A 23,372-nucleotide genomic window follows, 5' to 3' on the forward strand; every position below is an offset into this window, starting at 1 on the left:
GCGGAACCACACCTGGAGGCAGGCGAAGCAGGACCGCCTCAAACTGGGATAGCCCAGACGGAAAGGATACCCACACCCCAGCCCCGAGCAATTTCTCCAGACCCCGTCATCCAGTCGTCAGATTCGTAGATGGACACGTTCGACGAGGCCGCCGCGACACCTCTCCCCGAGGAGGAGGAAGAACAACTTCCAAGGAGGTCGTCAAGGAAAAGACGGGCACCTATAAGGTACACCCCGCCCACTTCGGAGAACGACCCGGCAGACGACACAGAGGTGACAGACCCAGACATGAGGAGCAGGAAGAAGCTCTGAAGAATGCCAGCTGGCAGGAATTCCTTGGACCTTGGGGGGGGGGGGGAGGGGTGTAATGAACTCCAATTGGCTTTATTGGTTGGCCAATTGGAGTATGAGCTCCCTCAATGATAGCTCATTGAGGGGGCCCATATAATCACCCGTGTAGGCTTTGTGAGCCAGTCTTAAGTTGACTGGACTGCTAGCAGCACCTTTTGTAGCTGCTCCTGTAATATCGTTGTTGTAAATAAATATTGGTGTGGTGACGGAACTCCTGCCTCCCGTGGATTACTACACATTCATACAACGGAACCTGTGCCTCCAAAAGTAACTCAACCCAATCTGCCTTCTCCCCCAGTGGAAGTTTCGTTGTTGGAAAAACAATCACCCTGCAACAGCCAATCTCCCCTCTGAAGAGACATTCCATTAGACTTTTGAATTTGGACTCTGGATTCATGTAAAACCCTAACTTGTACTTTATTGTGGTCAGGCCTTGAACCTTCTTCTTCGCAGTGTGTGAGTGCAAAAAAGGGTGCCAGCTGTTATTAAACCGCCGGGGGGTGGGGCGGGGGGGGGGGGGGGGGGGGGATGTTGGGAAGTTCAGTCAAAGAGGTGGATTTTAACAAAAAGGTTTCACGGAGGTGATGGAGGAAGAGAAACAGAGGGATTTAGGAATGGACTTACAGAAAGCAGCACCAGGTGGCTGAAGGGATGCCTCCAAGGGCAGGGGAAGGGAGAAGTCAATACCCAAGAGGTTTTAGGGCTGGCCAAGGTCAGAGGTCAGAGAGATCAGCATTGGTAAGACAATGGCAAGTCTCAACATGGGCAGCATGGTAGCACAGTGGTTAGCACAGTTGCTTCACAGCTCCAGGATCTCAGGTTCGATTCCATGTTTGGTCACTGACTGTGTGGAGTCTGCACATTCTCCCTGTGCCTGCGTGGGTTTCCACCGGGTGCTCTGGTTAGGTAGGGTGCTCTTTCCAAGGGCCGGTGCAGACTCGATGGGCTGAATGGCCTCCTTCTGCACTTTCAATTCTATGATTCTATGATTTATGCAGCAAACTACAACTTTAATTTGAAGATATTTGATTCAGGGAGTTGGCATGGACAATGTGATGTTGCCTCTGAAGGATTCACTACTCACGCCGAATATTATTCCCGCCTCTGAGTCAGAAAGTTCCAGGTTCACTCCAGGATTTCACCACATAAATCAAGGCTAATGCTCCAGTGCTGCACTGCCAGAGGTGCTGCACTGCCAGAGGTGCTGCACTAACAGAGGTGCTGCACTGCCCGAGGGGCTGCACTGCCAGAGGTGCTGCACTGCCAGAGGTGCTGCATTAACAGAGGTGCTGCATTGACAGAGGTGCTGCACTGCCCGAGGGGCTGCACTGCCAGAGGTGCTGCACTGCCAGAGGGGCTGCACTGTCAGAGGTACTGCACTGCCAGAGGGGCTGCACTGCCAGAGGGGCTGCACTGCCAGAAGGATTGCACTGCCAGAGGGGCTGCACTGCCAGAGGGGCTGCACTGCCAGAGGTGCTGCACTGCCAGAGGGGCTGCACTGTCAGAGGTACTGCACTGCCAGAGGTGCTGCACTGCCCGAGGGGCTGCACTGCCCGAGGGGCTGCACTGCCAGAGGGGCTGCACTGCCAGAGGTGCTGCACTGCCAGAGGGGCTGCACTGTCAGAGGTACTGCACTGCCAGAGGGGCTGCACTGCCAGAGGGGCTGCACTGCCAGAAGGATTGCACTGCCAGAGGGGCTGCACTGCCAGAGGTGCTGCACTGCCAGAGGTGCTGCACTGCCAGAGGTGCTGCATTGACAGAGGGGCTGCACTGCCAGAGGGGCTGCACTAACAGAGGTGCTGCACTGCCAGAGGTGCTGCACTGCCAGAGGTGCTGCACTGCCAGAGGGGCTGAACTGCCAGAGGTGCTGCATTGACAGAGGGGCTGCACTGCCAGAGGGGCTGCACTGACAGAGGTGCTGCATTGACAGAGGGGCTGCACTGCCAGAGGGGCTGCACTGCCAGAGGTGCTGCGCTGCCAGAGGGGCTGCACTGACAGAGGTGCTGCATTGACAGAGTGGCTGCACTGCCAGAGGTGCTGCACTGCCAGAGGTGCTGCACTGACAGAGATGCTGCACTGACAGAGGTGTTGCACTGCCCGAGGGGCTGCACTGCCCGAGCGGCTGCACTGCCAGAGGGGCTGAACTGCCAGAGGGGCTGAACTGCCAGAGGTGCTGCACTAACAGAGGTGCTGCACTGCCCGAGGGGCTGCACTGCCCGAGTGGCTGCACTGCCAGAGGTGCTGCACTGCCCGAGCGGCTGCACTGCCAGAGAGCTGCACTGCCCGAGGTGCTGCACTGCCAGAGGGGCTGCACTGCCCGAGGGGCTGCACTGCCCGAGCGGCTGCACTGCCAGAGGTGCTGCACTGCCAGAGGGGCTGCACTGCCCGAGGGGCTGCACTGCCCGTGCGGCTGCACTGCCAGAGGTGCTGCACTGCCAGAGGTGCAGCACTAACAGGGGGAATGCTCACAAATAATTTCTTCATGCATTTAAGTGACAGTCCCGACCACCATGGGTGGGAACCTCATTAGGAACCTCATTACATCACAGGCGAGCGGCGTGAAAAATCGGAAAACAAGTTCTCTTTGGCGCGAGTCTCTTTTCTCGACTCACACAGGATTTCTTACCCCTTTACGATGACTGCTAACACAGGCTCAAAATTCCACCTGTAATCACAAAAAGGCAGATTATCCGACCATTACCACATTGCTATATGTGGGATCTTGTCTTGTACAATTTGGCTGCTGCATTCCCCACATGTCACCAGTGACGACTCTTCAGAAGTACTTCAATGCCTGTAAACCGTTTTGGGCAATTTAGTGGCCATAATGGGTGCCATATCGATAAAATTATTTCTTCTTTATAACTACTTCCATGGCCAACTGGTTACTTAACAGCTGATGAGCTTGAACACAGAATTGGGCTTTTAAAAAAATTAACGTATTTAACTCAGAAACTTAAATGCTCAACGTAATGGGATTATGCCAATAGTGTTTAATACGGCTTTAGTAACTGTACTGTGACACAATGGAATCCATGTTGTTACAAGAGTATTTAGAAACTCTCCAGTAGCCTGTTTTAAATTAGTTTAATTTTACAGAACATTCCTCTCATTGTGCTTCTGAACATATTTCCATGACACTATTAAACAAAATCCGCATCAAGCTATTTCATCAGGTGTTCCTGTATTTCAGAAATAATTATGTTTTTTCAAATCGGCAAATACCATTGCCTCAATAGGATGGGCTGCCGACTCACAGTCCCACCCACCCTTGGGAGCTCCTTCAGGGTGGCTATTGGGCACTCGTACCATCGAAGCTGCCCACCATTTTCCTGGGCGTGCACTACTTCCAAGGCTGCCCCACAGGGCAGGGAAAATTCTGCTCTTTGACTGATTTGCATTGCGTTTTTATACCCAGCACATTCGAGTCCAGTTAGAAACAGGCGTGAATCTAGCACTGAGTGAGGGAGCAACCGCTCTCAGTGTTTCATTGACCTCCAGCAAGCATCTTTTGGATTAGTTCTTGTCCATTCTGAATGTGTGCTCCTTGAAGAGGGCAAGTTATTGGACAGTCTTGAGACCTGCTGTGTCAATCGGGCCGGTGTGAACCCTGGGGGTCGGAAGCCTGTTTCTCGTTTTACTGCATCCAGTTGCAGTCAATGTTAGATAGATAACACATCACGGTACGAGGAGTGGGGTATGATGTGTTGTCTGTGTTGGGCTGACATCGGCTGTAACTGGATGCAGTAAAACGAGAAACAGGCTTCCGACACAGGAGATGGTCCAACACAGTTTTATTGAACCTGTTGATTGCTGTACATAATCTGCTGTGGGTTGACACTTTATTAACCTAACTGATAACCTCCTCCTGGCTTGAGCAGGCTAGCTCTCTATCACATGATGATGATGTTCATTGGCCTGTGCACTGCGACTATCTCCCTGGCCGTGTCCTGTGAGAGAGAGAGAACCTTAATGCCCTGTGAAAAGTCCCTCGTGTCCATATTCCGGTGACCGTTCATGTACACAGAGGGAGAATTCAGAATGTCCAAATTACTTAACAGCACGTCTTTCGGGACTTGTAGGAGGAAACCAGAGCACCTGGAGCCCATGCAGACACAGGGAGAACGTGCAGACTCCGCACAGAGAGTGACCCAGCTGAGAATCGAACCTGGGACCCTGGCTCTGTGAAGCCACAGTGCTAACCACTGAGCTACAATGCTGCCCAATTAGCCTGTGCCAATTAGCTCGTAGCTCAGGTAGTAATCCGGAGGTTATTAGCTTTCTGGTTCTGCTTTTTAGGGGCTGGTTTAGCACACTGGGCTAAATCGCTGGCTTTGAAACCAGACCAAGGCAGTGCAGCAGCACGGTTCAATTCCCGTACCAGCCTCCCCGAACAGGCACCGTAATGTGGCGACTAGGGGCTTTTCACAGTAACTTCATTTGAAGCCTAGTTGTGACAATAAGCAGTTTTCATTTCATTTCATTTAGCCCCAAGTTGCTCGTGTTCCCTCCGCAGAACCACGTTCCTCCTTCTACCTATACCCTTCGTACTGACATGCATCTCCTCCTCTCCCACGTCTCCTCCTCTCCTTCCCCTGCCCCTCCCCCCCCCCCCCCCCCCCCTTTGCACCTCTCCTTCTCTCCCGCCTTTTCTCCAATGAGCCCCTCCTGATGATCAGTGTCAAATCTTGTCTGGCCCCATTCCCGTCCAGAATCTTGGGATATTTCAACCGCATTAAGGATGCTGAAAGTTGGTTCATTTCACCTTGTTATTATTTAACAACAGGTGTTCTGTCGCCCTCTTTAAGCTGATGACAGAGTTAACCAGGGAGCCGGCTGAGGGTTTGTGGCAATGGCTGACGCAAATTCAGAAGTCGTGTTAAAATCCACTTATCCCAGTTCATTTCTGCTTTTCAGCACTGAATGACTGGAGGGATCATCACTTGGGAGATGCCAACACTGTCTGAATCTCTCAGCCATGAATTTTATATCTTGAGGCAGAAAAAAAAAAGCAGCATGATGCTTCCACTCAAATAACACGGAAAAGTCAGTTGTAAAATTAGCTTTCTGAGTGTAATGTGAATCAAGGACGGAGGAAGCAGTGTGTAACAGCATGGCCCATGCTATTGTGTTGTGTATAATTGACACAACTGACAGCTGGAATTCAAAAGATCCGTATTAAATTATCGAGCGTTAAATGCGGTTATTATTGCAGTTAAGCCTCTTTTATACGTCACGCTTCAACTGTTAGGTAGGATTTCCACTCACTTGAAATCCCAGAACCATCTCCCAAACAGCATTGCGTCTCGAAAGCATGGACCTGAGTGGTTCATTAGAAGGTTAATCATCACCTTCTCCAGGGGACTGAGGGCGGTCAGTAAATTCAAGCCTTTCCATCTCACGAATGAATTGAGGAATCAATGGTACAGTTCATAAACAACAATTCCTTTATCACACTTTCACGACAGCTTCATTTAAATAAAAATACCCAAAGTGTTGCCTGGGGTGTAATAATCTCCTTCGTGCCTCTGGCTGGTTGGGGTTTGTCTCGACCCCATGATAATAATAAACTTTTATTATTATTGTCACAAGTAGGCTTAAGATGACACTGCAATGAAGTTATTGTGAAAATCCCCTGGTCGCCACACTACTAGGTATTGGGTACACAGAGGGAGAATTCAGAATATCCAATTCACCCAACAAGCACGTCTTTCGGGAATTGTGGGAGGAAACCCACAAAGACACAGGGAGAACATGCAACCTGCGCACAGAGAGTAACCCAAGCCGGGTCCCTGGCGCTGTGAAGCAACAGTGCTACCAACTGTGCTACCGTGCCGTAGTTATGTGGAGTAGGCTGAATGGACCATTAGAACTTTACCCAGCTTCTGTTTTTTTTCCTGGCTTGGAATTTGTGGGTGTTTTCTGATAGTGAACGGTCAGCATTCATTGCTGCGGTCCCTCTGAATTTGATTGCAACGTCAGGGCTCAGTGCAGTCACAGGTTACGGCAGAAAACGGAATCTTTTGAAAAAAATAATTCTCTTTCAAAAATGTTTATGATATTGCGGCATCTATCTCAGCCCCACCTCTTCACTCTCAGCACAGATTTTAAAATATGATTTGATTTCAGCACTTTTCACTTCCTGTTTAGCCCTCTGTGAGAATTCTTTCCTGTGATTGGCTGCTAGCATTGATTTATTTTGCAGCTCCATGCTGGGAGTCCCTGTTTAAGAATGCTACATGGTCATTCCATGTTGCAGTGTTGTTCAGTTGTCTTCCTGGGTGTGGTTGTATGGAGCAGATGGCCACATTTTATTCCAGTAGGTTTTTCTTTGTGGTCAGCTGAGAACGATCTTCACAGCTGGCTGTAATATTCGGGATATCTTTGTAGACAGTGGCGGCGACCTTGACATGTTGCAACAGTGCAAAACTGCTCATGGAGACGGGGCAGCACATTTTACATCTCTCCCGTTTAGAGTCAGTGGGAATAATAATGAGACATTAAAGGAGCTGCTGAGTTGCTGTCACCAAGTTGTTTTACACGTCCTGTGACATCAAGATCAATCAAGACAAATTACTTCTCGTGAAAATTTTGTCTCTTTGATCTTTTGGACTGTGACTGAAGCTAATCCAGGAAATTTGGCATGCCTCTAATGGAATTAATAACTATTGTGGATTTCTCTTTTTCCACCTGTTTGTGAGCACCGAAGAAGCTGTTTTATAATTAAAATAGTCCTTTTGGGCGAAGGACAGGAATAGGCAACTTCTAAAATTTTTTGATTGTTTTTAATTTACGAATTACTATCACCCAATTAAATTAATGCTTCTGAATGGTCAATTTTTAAAAACTGGATGACGCACCGATGGTGGATTGACATTCAGATGAAAATGTTTATCTTCTGTGATCAATCAATTTTCAGCTAAAACTGCACAAAGTCACCAATCTTTTTAAAAAATAAATTTAGAGTATCCAATTCATTTATTCCAGTTGAGGAGCAATTTAGCGTGGCCAATCCACCTACCCTGCAGCACATCTTTGGGTTGTGGGGGCGAAACCCACGCAAGCACGGGGAGAATGTGCAAACTCCACACGGACAGTGACCCAGAACCGGGATCGAACCTGGATCCTCGGTGATGTGAGACAGCAGGGCTAACCCACTGTGCCACCGTGCTGCGTTCCCACTCTTAAATATATCGAGGAATACTTTGACAGCGAAACACTAGCAATGCTGCTGCTGGTTGTGTTAGATCATGGCACATTTGGTGCCTAGAGATACCATTACCAGGATGTTTTGTTTTGACGATACAATTTCTAATTTTTATTTTTCTGGCAGGATTTTTAAAAAATAATTTGAAATCCTCCAAAGACAATAGAGAGTCCGCAAACAGCTCCAACGTACAGCTTGTATTCCACCTGGAATGAAAAGTGTTGCGGTCCCCGCACCAGACCCCGATTTATATTCGGAAACCAGAGGAAAAACGGCAACAATTTTTCAATTTGTGAACTGTGAGCAAATAACACCTCACCCCAGGATTGATTCCACTGACAAATAGGGAGTTTTTTTGGATTAAAGCAAATGGCGCGATTCTGCCTCCACGTCGTGCCCACTGCAGATCCGAGCGCGGAGCCAGGTGCGAGGGTTAAATCGGGGAAGAGGCCCAAATCGGGCCCGCGCACCGCACAATGTGGGTGTGGCTACCTTGGTGCTGCATTCATCTGCTGTTCGGGAGCCATCGGCTGCACCAGCGTGGCCTCAACTGGATGGTAGAGACCAGTCATGATGGCCACTCAGGTGCCTTGGAGGCCGCTGGAGCCGCACGAGTGGTCAGGGACAGAGCAGAGCCTTAACCTGGCACCCCCCTGGCATCCGGAAATCCTGGTAGTGCCAACGTGACACTGGCAGGGTGCGCAGTTGGCACTGCTAGGGTGTCTGGGGCACTGCCTGGGTGCCAGGATTGCTGTGACAGGGTGCCTGGGTGCCAGGATTGCTGTGACAGGGTGCCTGGGTGCCAGGATTGCTGTGACAGGGTGCCTGGGTGCCAGGATTGCTGTGACAGGGTGCCTGGGTGCCAGGATTGCTGTGACAGGGTGCCTGGGTGCCAGGATTGCTGTGACAGGGTGCCTGGGTGCCAGATTGACACTGCCAAAGATTGGGGCCTGAGGCAAGTCACGCCTATGAAAGGGGGAATGGGGGCATAAAGGGCCGGGAGGGTGGCCATGAAGGGTGGTATGAAGGGGCATTATAAAGGTTGGGGAGTGAAAGGCTGTCCTGAAAGTGGGAGCCTGAAAGGGAAGGGGGGAGCCCTGAACAGTGAGGGCCTGTCAGTGACCCAGTGTGAGCAGGGTATCCTCACTTGGGGAGTGGGATAAAGCCCATGTGCGAGGGGATGTCGGGGACCTTTAAGCTCACTTCGAGATTGGGGCACCCTTTCAAAATTGCACCCCGCTCTTTGAGGAGCCATTGTCGCCAGCGGGTTCAGCTCCCCACTGCTGTAAAAATTTCAAAGTGAAACTCCCCAAGGCCCCAAAGAATGACAAAGTGTGAGTGAATATTGCTTTGGATCTCACAAAAACACCCTGCCAAAGCGACGCAAAATGACACTGAGGGGCGCGATTTATTGGCCATGTTACACCCGACTTGGTGGCATTATTATGTCGTTTAATCTCACGACAGTCCTCTCTCTCGAGATTTGCGACACTCAAAAGGCCTCGCGAGATTTAACAGAAGCTATCGCGATCTGGATTGTAATGACAGAGGAGTCACCTTGGCGGGCCACGCCTTGCTGAGGCCAAAATATTGGCAAAGTGCCATTAAATAGCGATGTCTTTCTTGCTGCTTCCAGCTTGGTATTTGTGTGTGGGGGTGTCCAGGTGAGTGTGTGTGATGGATGAATGATAGTTACGATTTGGGGCAGCAGGGTAGCATGGTGGTTAGCATAAATGCTTCACAGCTCCAGGGTCCCAGGTTCAGTTCCCGGCTGGGTCACTGTCTGTGCGGAGTCTGCACGTCCTCCCCCTGTGTGCGTGGGTTTCCTCCGGGTGCTCCGGTTTCCTCCCACAGTCCAAAGATGTGCGGGTTAGGTGGATTGGCCATGCTAAATTGCCTGTAGTGTGCTAATAAAAGTAAGGTTAAGGGGGGGGGGTTGTTGGGTTATGGGTATAGGGGGGATACGTGGGTTTGAGTAGGGTGATCATGGCTCGGCACAACATTGAGGGCTGAAGGGCCTGTTCTGTGCTGTACTGTTCTATGTTCTATGATTTACCTGGACTTTTTTTTGAAAAAAATCGGGAAATAAGCTTAGTCTGTCCTTTGTTTAACCTAAGGAAAGCTGCCTGACTCTCTACAATCCAAAAGTATAAATGGTGGAAACCTACAACATTAGGAAAGCACACCCACTCGAAATTCACAAGAGGGTGATAAATATGTGGAATGCGCTGCCTGGGTAGGTAGTGGGAGCAGGTACGATAGCGGCATTTAAGGGGCATCTGGACAAATATATGAATAGGGTGGAATGGAAGGATACGGACTCCATAAATGCATATGGTTTTAGTTTCGGAAGGTACCATGGTCGACGCAGGCTTGGAGGGTCGAAGGGCCTGTTCCTGTGCTCTATTGTTCTTTGTTCTTTTAATATTACCTTTTGCCAGTCATCTCCAGCAATACCAGTTGCCTGGAAGTAATACAACATTTGTTCGGTATACTGGGCCCAGTCTTTCACACCTGCATCCAGAAAGAGACACCTTTAAAGTCTTACGGACCTCGTTCTTGTGAGGTTTAATTCAGCTACCAATGTAAAAACCGCAACATGGCTTACTGCTCCAAGGTTACAAACAGGGGGGCTAAATTTTTTCGCCGGCCCCAGTCAGAGCCGGCTTTTATAAAGCGACTTTCACAAGCCCCAGCTGATAGACCTCCAGCCACTAGGGGGGGATGCTCGTATTCCACGAGTCTCACGGGAAGATCAATTGGGGTGTCTTCTTGGGAATGTAGCCATGCTGGCCACGCAAAATGGACACTGAGCCAAACTAAAATGGAAGGCTGCTGAGAAACAGACAGTTCAGCCAGAACAGCAGTCTGCAAAGAGCAGTTTGCATTCTGCAGCAGCAGGAACCAGTTTGGGCTCAGGTGAAAAGACCCTAGCTAGGTGCAAATGGCAAAACGCTTTGCATGCTAATGAGGCCATCAGACTTGAACACCCACACAATAGATACATTTGGTTCTGAATGGACACATTCCAATCAAGACCCAGACATCGAGGCACCAGAAACCTCCGAACAAAAGGACATAAGAAACGCCCCCTCCATCACGGAGACCCCCTCGCATTGGGGAATTAATCCAGTATCGATAAGAAATTGATCCAATAGGTAGAGCCCGCCCGAGAAGAGGGAAGGACAACGGAACCCCTATAAAAGATAGGGACCTCGTGTTGTCCGGTCTGTTAAACCCGTGCTCCGGCTCCGACTGACACCTGGTATCCTGACTCCAGCCGTTGAGCACCAGCCGCCGAAACCGTAAGTTCAACGCTCGCTACGCGATCCAAGCCCGCTAGACTCCCAAGTGCCAGAACGTGAGGGATGTTGCATCCATAGTGAAACCCAAGGAATTGTGCAGAATGCTATGAATTGAACAAATAAAGTTGAAGGCGAAATATGTATGGAATTGGAGATAACAGCATTAATTGATTAATGGGACATCAAGTCTAAAGACAAAGATAAACACTTCAGTGACTTGGTACAAAAGCAAAATTGCAATGAGCTGCCTGGAGGCAAGTGTTCGAGGGTAATAAACGGCTATTTTCGTAACCTAGGGCGACTTCAATCATGCCTAGTGATTATTCATCAGTTCATTGGTCAAAGGTCACTCCATCAATGTGACACAGGAAGCGAACATCTTCATTTTATCACCAAAGAATAATGAGCATTCCTTAACAGGTTTGATTATTGCTAACATCTGATCCCATAACATTAGTTAATCCGACAGATCACCAGGCAGAGTGAACCTACTTAATGTCATATGATTCAAGTTTGACGTCAATCATAAGGGTGTTTCATAATGTATTGTAATGAGCTGTACAATAACAGTGTGTTGTTCATGGCAGATGAAGGAAATATTAAAAGTCTCCCTGGTTCGCAATAAAGGAAAGAAAATGTTTCCCATATTAAAGATGCATAGTTACTCTTTCATACTCTGCACCAATGAGGCTTTCCCCTGGGATAGTCAAAATCTGAATCCTGAGCATCTTAATATTTTGACTTTTTAAACAAAAGATTGGAAGTATGAAAAGTGTTATCATCTCACTTATAACTCTTTCACTGTCCCACATATCCTATGGTGAAGAAAATCTTTTTTTTATTCTTTCATGTGTTACGATGAGCAGAAGAGCCTGCCTTGCAGCTATTATTCAACATAGTTCTTGGCCACTTTTAATCAAAAACAAGCTTTATTCTACGTATTTAGTTAACATATTTATAAACACACACAGTAAGCATTTTTATCAACTACAAACATAAAACCCCCACACAGCTACAGTACTCTATGTATAGCTCTTAATGAATTCCCCCTTAACTGTTCCAATTCAATAACGAAATTCAAGTAAAACCAGAAACCCCTTTTCAAAGGTGTGGCCCAGCACACTGCATTCTTACCAGTGTAAGACCTGGTACTGATACTCTGTTCCACTTCTCAAACAGCAGGTTAGAATTCCTTCCAGAAAGCAATTATCTCTTTTAAGTTACCAAGTAGTCTGGAAACAGCTTTTAAAATAAAGATACAGAAATACTTCTTTCAACCTCTGTGGTTCAAAACCAGTCCAAACTCAAAGTGAAAGTAAAACCTCACAGAGCCACAGCCCAGCTCCACCCACACAATTACATCACTGAAGCCATGTGATAAGACAAAAACATTCCTCAAAGGGACAGTCCCATGACACATGTGATGTGGGCATCACTGGCAACGCCAGCAATCCTACCTCCCTTCAAGTGAATGGCTTGCCTGGATGTTTTCTTTTGCAGAAGGAGGCCATTCGGCCCATTAAGTCTGCACCAACCCTTTGAAAGACAACTCTTCTTCGGCCCAATTCCCTGCCCTTTCCTTGTAACCCCACTTAACCTGCACATCTTTGGATTGTGGGAGGAAACTGGAGCACCCAGAAGAAACCCACACAGACATGGGGTGAACATGCAAACTCCACACGGACAGCCACCCAAAGCCGGAATTGTACCCAGGTTCCTGGCGCCGTGAGGCAGCAGTATTAACGACTGTGCCACCGTATCTCCCCTGAGGGCATTTAAGAGTCAACTGCATGGGCAGCACGATGGCGCAGTGGGTTAGCCCTGCTGCCTTACGGCGCTGAGGCCCCAGGTTCGATCCTGGCTCTGGGTCACTGTCCGTGTGGAGTTTGCACATTCTCCCCATGTTTGCGTGGGTTTCGCCCCCACAACCCAAAGATGTGCAGCGTAGGTGGATTGGTCACACAAAATTGCCCCTTAATTGGAAAAAATGAATTGGGTACTCTAAATTAAAAAAAAAGAGTCAACCGCATTGCTGTGGCTCTGTAGTCACAAGTAGGCCGGACCGGATGAGGACGGCAGATTTCCTTCCCTCAAGGACATGAGTGAACCAGATGCATTTTTACAACAATCAACGATAGTTTGATTGGGCACCATTAATGAGGCCAGCCTTTCAATTCTAGATTGCATTTATATTCCATCAGCTGCTATGGTGGGATTTGAACCCATGTCCTCAGTGCATTAGTCTGGGCCTCTGGATTACCAGTCAGTGACAATACCATTACAGTACCGACGTTCTTAATTTTTATTTATATAGTGTCCATCATAAGTTCAGAAGATGTCCCAAAGTACGTTACAGCCAAAAAGTACTTTATCAACGATAATCACTGTTGTAATCTATTAAGTATTTTCAGAACATCAGCAATAACATTCAATACTCTTCATTTCAGTCTGAAAATTACAAGATAATGCTAACATGATGGTAATTTTTAAAAAACATTAATTATATTGCACCATTTATGTCCAAAAGATATCCCAAGCTGCTTTATGCTTCATGGATTAGTTTGTGTGCAATCACTGACACCATGCAGGTAAATGGTATCGGCAAGGGGCATGTGGGTGGGTGAATGACTAAATAAAGTAATGTTTTGTTATTGGCTCAGGAAGAGGTGATGATCAAGGTAAGGAATAAATGTTCCTCCTCACAGAGCATCATAAATCCTCCAACATAAACCTGGACATGTCCACAGGCCCTCAGGTCATAATTTCTTCCAAAAGCACGCATGTTCAACCATGTGGTATTTTCTCAGCACTGGACTGAAATGTCAGAATGTCTTTGAAGCATTGATTCCTCAACTTCTTAACTCACTGATATGAGTGGAGCCAACACAGGCAAGCTGGCATTTCCTAGTTCTTAGAAGCCCCACTGCCGGGTTTTCTTCAATCTTCTGTCAAAGCTGGTGTATCATCCTGAACCACGATTCAACGAGATTAAAACACCTTCTGCCCATTTATTCAGCGACTTTGATGTCGTTAAAATGTCCAATGGCACGTCAATGATTGCACAGTGGTTAACACTGCTGCCTTATGGCGCCTGCGACCCGGGTTCAATTCTTGCCTTGGGTCACTGTCTATGCGGAGTCTACACGTTCTCCCCGTGTCGGCGTGGGTTTCCTCCGGGTGCTCTGGTTTCCTTCCACAGTCCAAAGATGCGCAGGTTAGGAGGATTGGCCATGATCAATTGTCCCTTAGTGTTAGGTGGGGTTACGGGTTTGTGGGGGAGTGGGCAGAGGCAGGGTGGTCTTTCAGAGGATTGGTGCAGACTCAATGGGCCGAACTGCCTTCATCTGCATCACATGGATAGATGATTCAGTGATTCACAGCAGCATTGCAAAGCAAGTTTGATATTGAGGCACATAATGAGATATTAGAGCAGATAGCCAAAATTGTGGTTAAAGAGGTGGATTTGAAGAAGAATGTTCAAGGAGCAAAGAAAGGCAGAGAAATGGAGAGGTTCAGAGGGGGAATTACAGAGCTCACTTCCCAGGCAGCTGAAGGCTGCCACTGGTGGGGTGAAGGAAAATGTGGCTGTAAAAAAATGCCAGAATTGGAGGAGTGCAACAAAGTTGAAGGAAGTTGTGAGACAATGGAGGGATTTGAAAATCATGATGTGAACTGTAAGACCATGGTGAGACCGCGAGTAATTCATCCTGGCTGATTTTACACTGAGATCTATAATTATAATCCCACTTTAGTTCACTAAATTCACGAGGATGTCCCTGCTCAGACAGGATCCTCATCGACCTACCCTTTAACACTGTGTTAGGAAATAGAAACAGTTTTAAGTAAGTTATTTATGAGTGTTGGGCATAACCTATAGCTTTAAATTTACCGCCAAGTTGAATTTATGTTTCTGTATTTGCATGTTAAGTTTAAACTTTACTACAGCGCTGAGGATCCGGGTTCGAATCCCAGCCCTGGGTCACTGTCCGTGTGGAGTTTGCACATTCTCCCCGTGTCTGTGTGGGTCTCACCCCCACAACCCAAAAATGTGCTGGTTAGGTGGATTGGCCACGCTAAATTGCCCCTTAATTGGAAAAATGAATTGGGTACTCTAAATTTTTTTTTTAAGTTTAAACATTGCATGCAGTGTCATGAGGTTTTACGACCATACAGAAAACACAGAGTATAAAACTGGACTTTTGCCTAACAACCAGGAGCTCATTCATGAAAGACAAAGCAATTTGTTCTTTTGAGAGATTATTGCAGTTGGAAGCAGGATTCTACAGACACTGCCAGTACCAGCAGGACTACGCATAGGGACAGAAATCAAAGACCAGACATTAAAGAAGGAAGTTCGAAAACCCAAGGAGAGGGATGGAGCAAGTTACAAGAAGCTTTTGGGCAACGGAACAAAAAACAGGAATCTGGACAAATGGCTCTGTTCGGTAAAATTAGAGTGAGGAGCAGAGAGAGGCTCCAGCTGGAATTCCGGCTGGTTGATTTTCGTCCTCGACACTCATAGGATCATAGAGTAGAATCATAGAATCCGTACACTGCAGAGCAGGCCATTCAGCCCATCGGATCTGCACCAGCCCTCTGAAAGAGCACCCTACCGGGCCCAATTCCCCACCCTATCCCCGTAACACCAACTAGGGACAATTTAGCACGGCCAATCCATCTAACCTGCACATCTTTGGACTGTGGGAGGAAACCATTTAAAAGTGAGAAAGTTACTGACCCACTCAGGTCCTGTTTATGTTCAGCAGTCTGCAATGTTAAGCTGGAGGTGAGTCTCCTCCTGAAGCAGGGGTATCGTCACGGATTTAAATGAGCAAGAGTACAGCTATATCATAGAACCGTACAGCACAGAACAGGCCCTTCGGCCCTCGATGTCGTGCCGAGTAATGATCACCCTACTCAAACCCACGTATCCACCCTATACCCGTAACCCAACAACCCCCCACCCCTTAACCTTACTTTTTAGGACACTACGGGCAATTTAGCATGGCCAATCCACCTAACCAGCACATCTTTGGACTGTGGGAGGAAACTGGAGCACCCGGAGGAAAGCCACGCACACACGGGGAGGACGTGCAGACTCCGCACAGACAGTGACCCAGCCGGGAACTGAACCTGGGACCCTGGAGCTGTGAAGCATTTATGCTAACCACCATGCTACCGTGCTGCCCCTCCTCTAAATCAAAATTCAATATCAAACCAGCGTCTGAGCAGGCAAGCTGCTGATGTCTTCAAATTACATTCATTTGTCTATTCTTTTAACAGCAGTATTCATCGGTTTACTTTTAAAGAATGTGATGAAATACTGCGCATGGAAATGTTGCCCTGTCTTCATCCTATCGCATTGCTCGATTTATATCTTGAAGTATTTGATGTGAGGGGCTTCAGACTGCACAGAGAGTGAGATCTTCACCAGCTGCACTTGTGTTTTCAACTGCTTCCTTGATGAATCAAATTGACACATTAATTAAATTGACACATCAATCCCCGAGACTCATGTAGCTTTCATTTCAGATTATCATTTCTGGGAGTTTCTGCTGCAGGGAAGCAAAGGGTTTGACGACAATTGGTAAAGTGTGGCCGTACCATCCATTGCAATCGACAAGATTTGAAGCAATACTGCTCAGCAAATCTTCGGGATGATGAATCCTAGAGTACAATGTCAATGGGTAGAGTTCTCCTCTCCGAGTCAACCCCCATTCCAGAGAAGTAAGCACAAAACTCCAGGCTGACACTCCCAGTGCGGTGCTGAAGGAATGCTGTATTGTCAGCAATGCCTCCTTTCAATCTGTCTCCAGCTCTGCTTAGACATCCTCCTCGATCAGCTTGGCCAATCAACTGCAGCAGGATCAGAGAATCCCACCCATAGCTGTAAACTGGGAGAGGGGAGTGTGCAGTGGGATCTGGGTGTCCTTGTGCACCAATCGCTGAAGGTAAGCATGCAGGTGCAGCAGGTGGTAAAGAAAGCTAATAGTACGTTGGCCTTCATTGCGAGAGGTTTCGAGTGTAGAAGCAGGGAAGTGTTGCTGCAGGGCCTTGGTGAGTATTGTGTGCGGTTTTGGTCTCCTTCTCTGAGGAAGGATGTTCTTACTCTCGAGGGTGTTCTGCAAAGGTTTACCAGACTGATTCCAAGGAAGGCGGGACTGTTATATGAGGAGAGATTTGATTAGGTTGGGATTGTTCTCGCTGCCGTTCAGAAGACTGAGGGGGACCTCATAGAGACTTATAAAATTCTAACAGGACTAGACAGGGTAGATGCAGATAAGATGTTACCAATGATGGGTGTGTCCAGAACTAGGGGTCACAGTCTGAGGATTCAGAGTAAACCATTCGGACAGAGATGAGGAGACATTTCTTCACCCAGAGAGTGGTGAGCCTGTGGAATTCATTACCACAGGAAGTAGTTGATGCTAAAATATTGAATATATTCAAGAGACGACTAGATATAGCACTTGGGGTGAATGGGATCAAAGGCTATGGGGAGAAAGCAGGATTAGGCTGTTGAGTTGGATGATCAGCCATGATCATGATGAATGGCGGAACAGGCTCGAAGGGCCAAAAGGCCTCCTCCTGCTCCTATCTTCTATGTATATATCTATGTATTGTTTCAAGCCATTAGTCCTCTGACCTACACTGGGCAGGGAGCCTTTGACACAATGGTCGGGATTCTCCTGGATCGGAGAATCGCCGGGGGTCGGCGTCAATCCCGCCTCCGACGTGTCCCGAATTCTCAGGCACCGGAGATTCGGTGGGGGCGGGAATCGCTCCGCGCCGGTCGGCGGGCCACCCCCCCCCCCAGCGATTCTCCGGCCCGCGATGGGCCGAAGTCCCGCCTCTGTCAAGCCTCTCCTGCCGGCGTGGATCAAACCACCGACCTTACCAGCAGGAGCAGGCGGCGTGGGCGAGCTCCGCAGTCCTGGGGGGTGCGGGGCGATTTGGTCCCGGGGGGTGCCCCCACAGTGGCCTGGCCCACGATCGAGGCCCACCGATCAGCGGGTGGGCCTGTGCCGGGGGGGCACTCTTTTCCTTCCGCCTTCGCCATAGTCTTCACCATGGCGGAGGCGGAAGTGATCCCCTCCCCTGCGCATGCACGGGGATAACATCAGCAGCAGCTGACGCTCCAGCGCATACGTGGACTTCCACCGGCCAGTGAAGCCCCTTCGGCCCCGGCTGGCGTGGCGCCAATGGCCATCCACGCCAGCCAGCAGAGCGCCAACCACTCCGGCGCAGGCCTAGCCCCTCAATGTTAGGGCTTGGCCCCTAAAGGTGCGGAGACTTCCACACCTTTGGGGCAGCCCGACGCCGGAGTAGTTCACACCACTCCATCACGTCAGGAACCCCCCCGCCCCGCCGGGTACGGGAGAATCCCAGCCAATGTTCTGAAAAATATTAATAACACTGATCAAATTGTTTATCTGGTTAATTATGTCTATGTTGCTTTTGGGATCTTGCTGTGCACAGATAGGCTGAATCAAAGCCTTTTGTTCATTTGGATTCCTCTGACCCTCGTGTTTAGCATCTTTGCAGTTTGTGTTGAAGGGGTCATTTAGGTGGATGCCGAGAATGTGGTGAAACATAACGCAAACAGTGCAGATTCCATTCCGATGTCAGACAAGCCTACCCTTGGGGCCTGTCTCTTCACCTTGCCCTACAGTAATACAATGGCACAAACCACGATTAGCAACAAAACCCTCACACATCAAGAAAGACAGCTGAGGAATCCGGAATCCAGATTGCTTTGGCAGATAGCAGCTTTATTTCAGTGACTCTCCAGACAGTGATTTCCTGATCTTGGCCATGCCACGAGAGAGGGAGTTCCCTTGAGCTTTATGATGAAGGTACTTCAGTGACAGCTGGATGTTTGCTTGTTATGACGGAAGCACAGATCAGGAGATGCATTATTGGAATTCCGGCTGGTTGATTTTCGTCCTCGACACTCACAGGATCATAGAGTAGAATCATAGAATCCGTACACTGCAGAGCAGGCCATCGGGTCTGCACCAGCCCTCTGAAAGAGCACCCTACCGGGCCCAATTCTCCACCCTATCCCCGTAACACCAATTAGCGACAATTTAGCACGGCCAATCCAGCTAACCTGCACATCTTTGGACTGTGGGAGGAAACCGGAGCACTCGGAGGAAACACAAGCGCACGGGATGAATGTAAAAACTCCACACACACAGTCGCTCGAGGTCAGAATTGAACCTGGGTCGCTGGCGCTGTGAGGCAGCAGTGCTAACCAAGTCAGGTAAAGGAAGGAGTTAAAACGAGAAGAATATTGAAAATATAAATCCAAGGTATTGTCAATGCACCTCACAAAATGTAGAGGAAACTGCCAGGAATCTTTGCACCAACTGCCTTAATGGACATAACAATGAAGAAGCTGATCATTTGCTTCCTGGATTATAGTTAGAGGGAGTTAAACACCGTAGTTTAGGCTTGTTACCTCTCTCATTGGGAGTTTGGAAGATAGTATCCAAAGCAGACCATTCAGCTCCTCAAACGTGTTCCATGATTCAATTAGGTCAATAGGTATTGGTATTACATCTCAACTCCTCCTATTCACCTCAGCTCCATAACTTTTAATAAGCTTGCATAGGCAAATTCCACTAGCATTGCCGGATTTTCCGATTGGCCTGGAATTAGAACCTCTTGTTGCAGTGACCTGCATATCTGTATGTATATAAGGGGTTAATGTACAGAAGTCGCAGCTGAATAATCACTAGATGGCAGCACTAGAGATGGGTATAAAAGACAGACTCAAGCCGAGTTCCTGCTACTGCGTATGTGTAGTGACTAGTGACCAGAGGTAGAGAGAGATAGTTCAGAGTGCAGGTGTTGTTAATCATCGTTAATATATATTTAATCTTGTTTATTTCAACTCTAGTTTAGTTGTTGAAGAGAGAACAAATTCACAGTTTATTTGTTAACGATACTCAATAAATAATTTGCTTTAATTGGAAGACTTTGAGTGTTGATGAATATCGAGTACAGGGTCATCTTGGTCAGAAGCAAATGAGTAACATATATTGCACAAGGTTATATAGCACCTCTGAGCAATCCGATGAACACAAAAGTCACAGATACATTCCCTTCTCCTGATCCACTCTGGCCAGAATGGTGACCAGCTACAGGGTAGCAGCATGCAATGCCACCCTAGCAAAACCTGCAAATGGAGCAGACTTTACATCCTGTGCTCAAAGCAACAGCAACAGCCGAGTTTGTCTATGAAATCATCTGGTTGTGGAGAGTTTCAAGATAGACCGAGTGATGTTCAACAATGGCGTCAGCCAATTGCATGGTGTCAGTTATTTTCAAACTGAAGAACTCTGACCAGACCCCATTGATATTTAATTCTGAGCATCAGAATTCAGAGTTGATTGATTTACTTTTGAGTGGGGTGCAGCAGATTCACCAGAATGATATCAGGCCTCAAAGGGTTGAATTATGGCGATAGGTTGGGTAGACTAGGCTTGTATTCCCTTCTGTATTGAAGAGTAAGGGCTGATCTTATTGAGGTGCTTAAGGTGATTAAAGAATTGATAGGATATATGGAGAAATTGGCCAAAATCGTCTGTCGTCGTGCGTGGCTGGGAGATTTCCCGGGGCAGCTGAAAGCGAAAAAGGTTTTGGCTGGAAAGCCAAATTCTCCGGCCACGAACGGAGAACGGAGAATCCGGCCCACTATTTCCACCAGACGGAGATTCCAGAACAAGGGGATAGTGCAGTAAACTTAGAGCTCTGCTGTTCTCATTCACCTGAGGAAGGAGCAGTGCTCCGAAAGCTCGTGTTTGAAACAAACCTGTTGGAATTTAACCTGGTGTTTTAAGACTTCTTACTGTGCTCACCCCAGTCCAATGCTGGCATCTCCACGTCCTGCGACAGGGGTGATGTCTGGAAGCATTTCTTCAATAAATAGTCATGAAGTGGAGATACCGGCGCTGGACTGGGGTGGGCACAGTAAGAAGTCTCACAGCATCAGGTTAAAGTCCATTGAAATGAAATGAAAATGAAATGAAATGAAAATGAAAATCGCTTATTGTCACGAGTAGGCTTCAATGAAGTTACTGTGAAAAGCCCCTAGTCGCCACATTCCGGCGCCTGTCCGGGGAGGCTGGTATGGGAATCGAACCGTGCTGCTGGTCTGCTTTAAAAGCCAGCGATTTAGCTCAATGAGCTAAACCAGCCCCATTGGGTTATGTGACTTCACATAAACCGTTGGACTTTAACCTAGTCAATAAATAGTGTGGAAATCTGAAACTCTCTCCCATTCTCTCTCTCCCTATTAGCAGAGACACTAAAATAGAAAGTTAAATGATGTACCATCAATTGAACGCGAGACGAGTTGCTGAACAAAAGTATGGCTGTAATCTACTAGATGTTAGCTCTGCGGTCGATTACAGTGAAAGGACTACCGCCGGGAATACTGGGTATTTATACCCCGCCCTGGAGGCGGGGTTAACTCAGCCTCTCGACCAATGGGAGAGCCATCACATGACTGGTCTCAACCAACCAGTCGAGAGGCACATGACCGACCAGGGCCAATGGTAAGCCGGTGTTCTGCACCAATGGCAGGCAGCTATGCTAATCATACCACCACATTAAAATACAGATCAGTCATGATCTCGCGGAACAGGATTAGGTGTCAAATGTACTCCTGTAGCTGCAAGAATTGGCATAGAGTTGGCGGTTTATTTGGCACAAATCAAGTCCCAGCTGTACGAGCACCTTAAATGTCGCAGCTTTGTAATTTGCATAATAAAGTGTCCTCAAAATCCATTGTCCCTTCTTTCAGGATCCGTTGCCAGCCTGATTAGCTGCAGCACACAATTGAATGACAGAAACCTTTCTGTCCAATCAAATATTTCATCCAATTTTTTTGAAGCTTCAAGTATTACTGTGGGAAAGGGAGCAGGTGCTTCTGGAGCCGCCATGTGGGTGTCACATGGAAACAATGGACCGGATCCTCCAGCCATCGGATCATCAGAGGCCAGACGTACCCTGGAAGATATGCTACATTCCCCTTGGAAATCCCAATGCATCGACTCTGTGGGAATTACCAGGGAGTTTGAACTCCCGACGGGCAATTGCCTTGCGCACTGGGAACCTCCAAGTTAGGATTGGGGCTTTGGACAGTTACGATTTACTTAACTCAATAATTACCAAGGAAATGTTAGACAGATGAAAACCTAGTCTAACGCCTGGGTAGCTTTACAACTAATTGCCTAATCATACACACTGACCCTAGCCCAGTGATTCCTCCCTCAACATCCTGAAACACCTTGACCTTCAAATCGACCAGACAAGCTGCCACCACACAATCGCTCCCCTGATCCTGCGACTACTCCCCTGATCCACCTGACTCCCCCTAATTCCCTATTCCCCCAACCCAACCTGAGTAGTCCCCACCAACTGACTCCCCCTCCCGACTTGACTAGCCCCCGACCTGACACCCTATGTCAACCCGCCCCGACCCATCTACGCCCCTCCCTGACCAACTCTACTTATTTACCTACCTGCCATACTATCCACCTCAGCCTCCTGACGAGCCCCCAACCTGACAAACCCTCCTGACCAGACACAGCTACCAACCCACTCTACCTATTTAAGCCGCATACTACCTCACCCACCTGCCTCCCTGCCAACCTATAACTGCGTGCAGTTCTGGTCGCCACATTACCAGAAGGAAGTGGATGCTTTAGAGAGGGTGCAGAGGAGGTTCACCAGGATGTTGCCTGGTATGGAGGGTGCTAGCTATGAAGAAAGGTTGAGTAGATTAGGATTGTTTTCGTTGGAAAGACGGAGGTTGAGGGGAGACCTGATTGAGGTCTACAAAATTATGAGAGGTATGGACAGGATGGATAGCAACAAGCTTTTTCCAAGAGTGGGGGTGTCAGTTACAAGGGGTCACGATTTCAAGGTGAGAGGGGGAAAGTTTAAGGGAGATGTGCGTGGAATGTTTTTTACGCAGAGGGTGGTGGGTGCCTGGAATGCTTTGCCAGCTGAGGTGGTAGAGGCGGGTACGATAGCATCATTTAAGATGCATCTAGACAGATATATGAACGGGTGGGGAACAGAGAGAAGTAGACCTTGGAAAATAGGCAACAGGTTTAGATAAAGGATCTGGATCGGCGCAGGCTGGGAGGGCCGAAGGGCCTGTTCCTGTGCTGTAATTTTCTTTGTTCTTTGTTTATCCTCCTACCTACCTTCCACCTGACCACCTCAGCCACTTACCTCGTTCAACCTGCCCCATTACCCAACTTACCCCATTACCCATCCAACCCACTTACCCTCCCTCTGCAGCTTCTAAAATAATCTTTGGGACATTTAAACTACTTGCAAGAATACGGTAGCTAGTGCTGTTAAAATGTGACGTGGTTTACCTTCTCTCACAATCCAGTGCCACGGTGTAGCAGCTCAGTTCTGCTCTGCCTTCTGGACAAGCTGGGATCGGAGATCCTGACCAGATTGTGCAGAGTTCTACGCTGGCA

The sequence above is a fragment of the Scyliorhinus canicula genome, chromosome 17 (genome assembly GCF_902713615.1).
Source record: "Scyliorhinus canicula chromosome 17, sScyCan1.1, whole genome shotgun sequence".
NCBI lineage: Eukaryota > Metazoa > Chordata > Chondrichthyes > Carcharhiniformes > Scyliorhinidae > Scyliorhinus > Scyliorhinus canicula.